Here is a 7,500-nt window from a genome sequence, read left to right on the forward strand (position 1 = left end):
CGGTATTGATTATCCTTTGGACATGACGAACAAAAAGCGTGTATTCCAGAGTTATTGTAATGGTTACGACTGATGGGCGAATAAAATATCGGCAGAGTTCTTCTGTTTATTCTAGATCAGAGCTGCGGGAGCTAGAGGTGTTGACCGAGCCGACGCTGGAGGCAGAGTGTCTTCGGCTCTCTCAGTTTTTGACGGGTTCACAAAATATTCGCTAAACATAGAATATGGCAACAATGGTTTTGGTGGGAAAATGTCAGTACAGAGTTTCTGTTTTAAGGCAGTGTATGGGTTCTGTGGTCACATGTCGGGTCGCGGACACTGGATATGTCAGTACAATTAAATCGTAAACATCAGGTAACTACAATATCGTCAATAATAATGATTGCAAACATAATGATTAAGAATAAGGATTTTTTTACAAACATTTTGAGTATAATCAAGATATAAGTTCACTTGTAATTATAAAGTATTTGGCGGTAAGGGTCGGAATCGCTTGCTCTGGGGGCACTTTGCCTTTGTCATTACGTTCTGGGCGCAGGTCAGTGTTGGCACAGGCGATTACCAGTAGGGTCCAGGGTACCGTGGGAAGTCGAGATAAGTAGAGGGGAATGGCCATTAGCCTGACGGTAAGGGTCGGAATTGCTTGCTCTGGCACTTCGTCGGTGTTCTGTTCTGGACGCAGGTCAACGTCGGTGCAGGCGATAACCAGTAGAGTCCAGGGTACCGTGGGAACTAAGGGTATGAGTAAGGGGGGGGGGAAGGAGAACCATTAAACCGCCCGGCCACCTAATCAGGATCGTCCTCGATCCTGCTGCAGTGGATGAGCTGAGGGCGAAGTGTCGACAGCGGGGATGCAGGGAGACTCGGTCCCTGCGTGGCGCGCGGTTGGCAATAGGTGGAGTGGGTGCGGTGTGACCCATAGCTGAGCGGGTCTCCGGATAGACGTCTTTGTCATCTTTGGGCTGATGGCGTCCGCGGAAGACCAAGGGAGTTGCACTCTGGGGAAGACAGTGGCAACGAAGTAGCAGGTGTAGAATCAGGAGACAATATCTGTGGGGGTGAGACTGGTGAGGGAACGTTGTCGGTTGAATTCATCCTCGTAGTGTGTGCTGGCTAGTTTGAGCGTATCAAAGTGATACCAGGCTTGACTGCAGGTAATGAGATTTTGGCACAGAGCTTTGTTATGTCGTACCTTTAGAACTCGTAATGGTCCTTCGAAGTCTGGAGCAAGTTTAGGCATAGGAGAGGACTTATCTGATACACGATGGAAGACGAGGACGCCGTCGGCGATCTCCTTCCGTCGGGCTAGCTTGTGTTGCTGAGCGATGATGCGGTCCCTTTCTACGCGCAAGTGCTCGCGGGCGATGCGGTAGGCTTCTTGCTTTCGGGCGATCAAAATCTTCGCGTAGTCGTCTCCGTAGACGGGAGTAGGGCGCTGTTGCAGGAGTTCGTAGGGGAGACGCTGGTCGTCTCCGTACACGACGTAATTGGGGATGTCACCTAGGGAGGAGTGGAAGGTGCTGTTGACGGCAGCCTGAGTGATGGGAATCCACAGGTCCCACTCATTGTCTTGTGCGTTGATGGAGGTTCTGAGGACGTTCAGGATCGTTCTGTTGAGTCTTTCGACGAGGCCATTTGCCTGTGGTTCTGACGAAGGGTCGTTCTGGTATGTCGTAAGTGAGTGCAGGCGCTGGGGCGGCGGTGTGACCTTTGTAGAGGGGGCAGATCTGGCAGCTTTTGATGTGACCGATAACTCGTGGACCAAGTCTGGGGAAATAATAACGAGAGCGAGCCAGCTGCAAAGTTTTGAAAATACCTTGATGTCCCGAAGTATGAGAATCGTGGAGTAGCTTGAGCACCGTGGGGACAAGGACTTCGGGGATGACCAGTTGGTGGTACGTTCGGCGTTGTTTGGATCCACGCAGTTTCTTAGGAGCTGATTTCCGGAAGAGCAGGCCGTCCCGGAGGTAGAGCTCTTCGATGGGGAGGTTTCGATTCGTCGGCGGAAGCTTAGTGTTATCCTCGAGGTAGGCGATGATATCTGCGTACAGTGGGTCGTCACGTTGCTTTGCCTGGAGTTCGAAGGGGCTGAGGACAGAAAGGTGATTGACTGACACATTACGTGATAGCGCGTCCGCCACCTTGTTAGCTGAGCCGGGCGTGTAGTCAATCTTGGGGTTAAACTCCAGAAGCGTGTCAACCCATCTGGCTTGACGACCTTTGACGTGTCTTGAATCTGTGAGAATATACTTAAGTGGGCGATGATCAGTTAGAACGTGGACATCGTAACCTAAAATGATTTCTCTGAAGTGCTTGAGAGCCCAGACGACGGCGAGGGCCTCGAGGTCAGTGACGGAGTAATTTCTCTCGGCTTGGTTCAATTTCGACTGGCGAAGGCGATGGGTTTGTAGCGTCCATCGTGGCGTTGCATAAGGGCGGCTCCTAGCCCTATTGACGAAGCATCTGTGGCGAGATAGAAAGTCTCATTAAAGTCGGGGAATGAAAGAACTGGAGCTTCGGTGAGGCGTTGCTTGAGAGCTTCGAATGCTTGTTGCTGTTCGCTGGACCAGGCGAACGGAGTGTCTTTCCTCAGGAGACGAGTCAGAGGTTCGGCGACGATCCCGAACTTCTCGATGAAGGGGCGATAAAATCCTGCTAGACCAAGGAAGGATTTTACCTGAGTGACTGATGACGGCACCGGGAAATTCTGTACGTCCCGTACCTTTTTGTCGTTGGGGCGTAGACCGGTGAGTCGACGGTGTGGCCCAGATACTCGGTTTGTCTGCGGAAGAACTGGCATTTCTTGACGTTTATAGTCAGATTCGCGTCGGCAAGGCGTTGGAAGACTAATTTCAACTTATATTCGTGGTCTGCAATGTTCTTGGAGGCGATTAGTAAGTCATCTAAGTAGAGGAAGGCTACATCACCAATCAAGCCTTGCATAATCAGTGACATTAATCTCGAGAAGGTAATAGGCGAATTCCTAAGACCAAAGGGCATTCTAGTGAAAGCAAAATGTCCATGTGGAGTAGAAAGGCGGTGAGGTCCTTTGAAGATGGATCCATCTCGATTTGAAGGAATCCATGTGCTAAGTCTATCGACGAAAAGATAGCATGACCCTCACCTACTTCTTGGAGAAGTGTGCGTATCGACGGTATGGGGTAGCGGTCAGGGACGGTGGCTGCGTTCAAGCGGCGGTAGTCGATGACGGGGCGCAGAGATCCATCCTTTTTGGGTACGAGGAGCATCGGTGCTGACCACGGTGACTGAGAAGGTTCGATGATGCCTTGGGCAAGTAAGGCGTCGGTAGCCTCTTTGAAGGCAGCTCGGCGGCTGTGAGGGATACGGTAAGAAGGTATGTAAATGGGCTTCGTACCTGGGATGAGGTCGATGCGATGTCGGAGTACATTGGTGCGTCCCAAGGGGCGGTCCTTGGTTGGAAGTAAGGAGGGGAACTCCTTCAGTAGTCGTCGCAGAACATCTTCTCCTTCTGTGAAGTCCATAGGCGGGAACTCGCACAGAGTCTCTTCAGGTCCGGGTGCATCAGGGGCGTCCGTAGTAGCTGACGTGTTGCAAACAGGTGCGATGGGGGGCTCTACTTCAACGACAGGGAGATCAGTGACCTCACAGTCGCACACTCGTGTCCCACGACGCAGGCGAACAGGAGTGCAGGTTGCGTTGATCAGGCGCAACGCACTCTTTCCGTTGGCTACCTCGTAGATCGCGGGGAGAGCACAGAGTCCCTTCACACGGATGCAGTCAGGTGTGACAAGCGCCGTCCCATCCGTAGATGTGACACGCACGGGAACCATCGAGTCTGTGAAAGGGGGAAGCGTGAGATTTGAGGAGACAATGCAGGCGGGCGTGTCCGTCTGGGGCGCCCAGGAGAATGAGGAGGAACCTGTTACCGTGGAAGACTTGGCGATCGGTGTCGTCGAAGTGGTATTGCAGCGATTCTGAAGATCCTGTGTAGAGGCGTTCGTGGCAAAGGACGAGCGACGAGTTTGGTAGTCCTTCGACGAGTCGTCCGGCGTCGGGTCGACTGCGGGGAGTTGCGATAGAGTCGTGGCAGCTGCAATATTAGCAGAGTTAGAAGAGGAATGCCAAACAGAACTCGGCGTGGTGAGACGATAGACGTTACCTTGGTGAGTGACGGTATCTCTGTCAGGTTGTTGATGAATTTCGGCCTTGTGCATGAAATTATAACCTAACAAGAGGTCACCTGGGAGATGAGCATCATCTACGACAACGAATGGAAATGAGTACGTCTTACCGGAGAGGGTAATGTCGAGCTTAACTTCTCCCATGACCTTGAGGGAAGTTCCACTTGCGGCTCGTACGCACCACTTTGAAGGGCGGACTGGGGCAAGGACGTCGAAATCCACGAGCGTTGAGAGAGGGGCGAGGCTGACGGCACTACCGCTGTCAACGAAGAAGTATGCTGGTCGTCCTTCAAAGGCTGCAGGAAGGAGAGGTGCGTCGCCCGCAATGATGTCGTCTACAGTTCTGACGGTTGCGGTGAGCAAGGTTCCTGTAGTAGGGGCGTGGCTTCTAAAAAATGCGAGTTAGTTTGCAGAGGATTATTCTGGGATCTCATTGCGTCTTTGGTTTTCTTAACAAGATGAGGGAATCCTCTGCAAGCATGCCACATATGACCTTCTAGATTATGGTAAGGACAGAAAGGGCTACTATTACATTCCCTAGAGTGGTGCCCTGAACGAAGACAACGCCAGCAGATACCATTTTGAGGAACCCAAGTGAAGTCCTTTGTCGTCCTGCGGGGCTGGCTAGACGTCTGCTGTGTGGCCGGATATCGTGCGTTCGCAGGTGAGGGTTGACGCTGACGAGGGGGCTGCGACTGGCGAGAAGGCTGCGGCTGACGAGAAAACTGCAGCTGACGAGAATTCTGCGGCTGACGCGGTTGTTGTACTCCTGTTGCCAAGACCTGGGCTGCGGATGCACTAGCAGGCATGTAATTAGGGGACTGTGTATAGGCTTTCAGGAATGCATTGGGCACGTCCCTTGCCATTTTAGGGAGTTGCATTTTATCAAGGACAGTTTCCTGTTGGCCGTGAGGTAAAGCAGAAAAGAAGGTGCAGAGGGTGAAATAGGTTTGGAAGACATTATAGTTCGCGTCTATTGCGTCTGCAATTGGCTTGAAATAAGAGAAATTAGAGGAACCACGAAGAGCGCACGTTATTCGGTCGAATGCTGACCGAACATTTGCACCTAGAAGATGCAGGTCAATGGGTGAGAAAGAGGAAGGTCTCAGGTTAAACATACGTGCAGTGTGTAGGATTGGGGAACATCCTTCGTAGCGAATATCAGTCGGAAGTCGGTCTTAAAATCATCCCATGTACGGTTCTTACTCATTTCAAAAGCGGTCAGGACTTGTCTTACAGGAATAGACGTCTGGTCGAGACGCTGCAACACATGTTGCAAGCAACGTTCACTAAATTCAGAGGAATTCCGATTGGAGAGTGCGGGATACGTGGCAGCCACATATTCCTCAGTCTCGCGGAGCATAGCGTCTACAGTAATCTTGTCAGAGCCATCAAAACGAACTATGGTCGAGAGTGGTTGGAGGCGAGGAGTAGAGTCAGTAGGAGTAGGAGGAACAGGGGTAGCGGCGTCAGAAGGCATAGTTGGAGGAGTGAGAGGCGAGTGAGCACAGGTGTAGCGTGAGGGGAGAGTAGAGTGACGGAGTTGAGCGGTGAGGGAGGAGTAGAGGAGAACAATCGTCGGTCAGTGTCTAATAAGTCTGAATTAGTTCGTTTACTACGTAGTACTCGGTCGCTGGGTGATACAGAAGACATACACTTCAAATAAAAAGAAAAATGGAAGAGAGTAATCTAAGGGTGTGAATTAAGTAACTCCGAGTGAGTTTGCGTGTGCGTGGCGCGAGTGGTGAGCGAGAGACTGGCTGAGGGGAAATCTCGTTTTCTGTGCGGGGAGACTGCAAAGAACAACGAGAGGGAAACACTTCACTTCACTGATAATTCCTAACCAACGAGGTAAACTGTACAAGATAAGCAACTCACCTTAATTTGGCAGGCAGGGAAGTTCGGACTTGAAGTAGCCAGCAGTCTCTTCGAATTCTCTACGGATTTGTGGTATGTGTGCGATATCCCACTTAGCAAGCCACCAGTGTAATGGTTACGACTGATGGGCGAATAAAATATCGGCAGAGTTCTTCTGTTTATTCTAGATCAGAGCTGCGGGAGCTAGAGGTGTTGACCGAGCCGACGCTGGAGGCAGAGCGTCTTCGGCTCTCTCAGTTTTTGAGGGGTTCACAAAATATTCGCTAAACATAGAATATGGCAACAATGGTTTTGGTGGAAAAATGTCAGTACAGAGTTTGTTTTAAGGCAGTGTATGGGTTCTGTGGTCACATGTCGGGTCGCGGACACTGGATATGTCAGTACAATTAAATCGTAAACATCAGGTAACTACAATATCGTCAATAATAATGATTGCAAACATAATGATTAAGAATAAGGATTTTTTTACAAACATTTTGAGTATAATCAAGATATAAGTTCACTTGTAATTATAAAGTATTTGGCGGTAAGGGTCGGAATCGCTTGCTCTGGGGGCACTTTGCCTTTGTCATTACGTTCTGGGCGCAGGTCAGTGTTGGCACAGGCGATTACCAGTAGGGTCCAGGGTACCGTGGGAAGTCGAGATAAGTAGAGGGGAATGGCCATTAGCCTGACGGTAAGGGTCGGAATTGCTTGCTCTGGCACTTCGTCGGTGTTCTGTTCTGGACGCCAGTAGGACCAGTAGAGTCCAGGGTACCGTGGGAACTAAGGGTATGAGTAAGGGGGGGGGGAGGAGAACCATTAAAGTTATGACTGCAATTAAATGGTGGGTATTCTTGTATTTTATTCGTGTTTCTTTTTACTTTGGGGTAATTACATAAAATGTTGATGTTTTACTAGAAGAGTTCATATATCCCTAATCTAGTTACAGGTTTTGGTGGAGAAACACGTTACATGCAAAGAACGCATAGTGCTTTTTACAAAGAGTAATTCAATACAGACATTGTAAACGTTAATTAGAACTTAATTATCAAGAATCCTTTATGTTTGAAATTTTGTTTAAGGATGCTTTATAGCAAAGTGGAAAATTACTACATATTAGATGAACTTCTCAATATGTATATTAGTTGATAACTAGATTAAATGAACAAGTTGAAGGTTTTTGACTCTTTGTCCCTGGGGAACCTTGTTTATAAACCTATTAATGTGTATAGCAGTGGTTGCAGATTTACTCAAGTTTGCGTTGGTTAGGAAGATAAAAACTTTGATTATTTGTCTAGATATGAATTAATTAGATGAATCAGCATATTAAAAACCCACTATGTTAACTTTAGTTGAGGGTTTGAACTAGGAGAATTTAAAATAAAGTTTATCTTTGTAGTATTTCTGAGTGACGGAAATATCGTTTTTATCATATAATTTTTCATTCATTCGGTCATCTATTTATTTACATGTTCAT

This window comes from Penaeus monodon, chromosome 18, assembly GCF_015228065.2.
Source record: "Penaeus monodon isolate SGIC_2016 chromosome 18, NSTDA_Pmon_1, whole genome shotgun sequence".
Lineage (NCBI taxonomy): Eukaryota > Metazoa > Arthropoda > Malacostraca > Decapoda > Penaeidae > Penaeus > Penaeus monodon.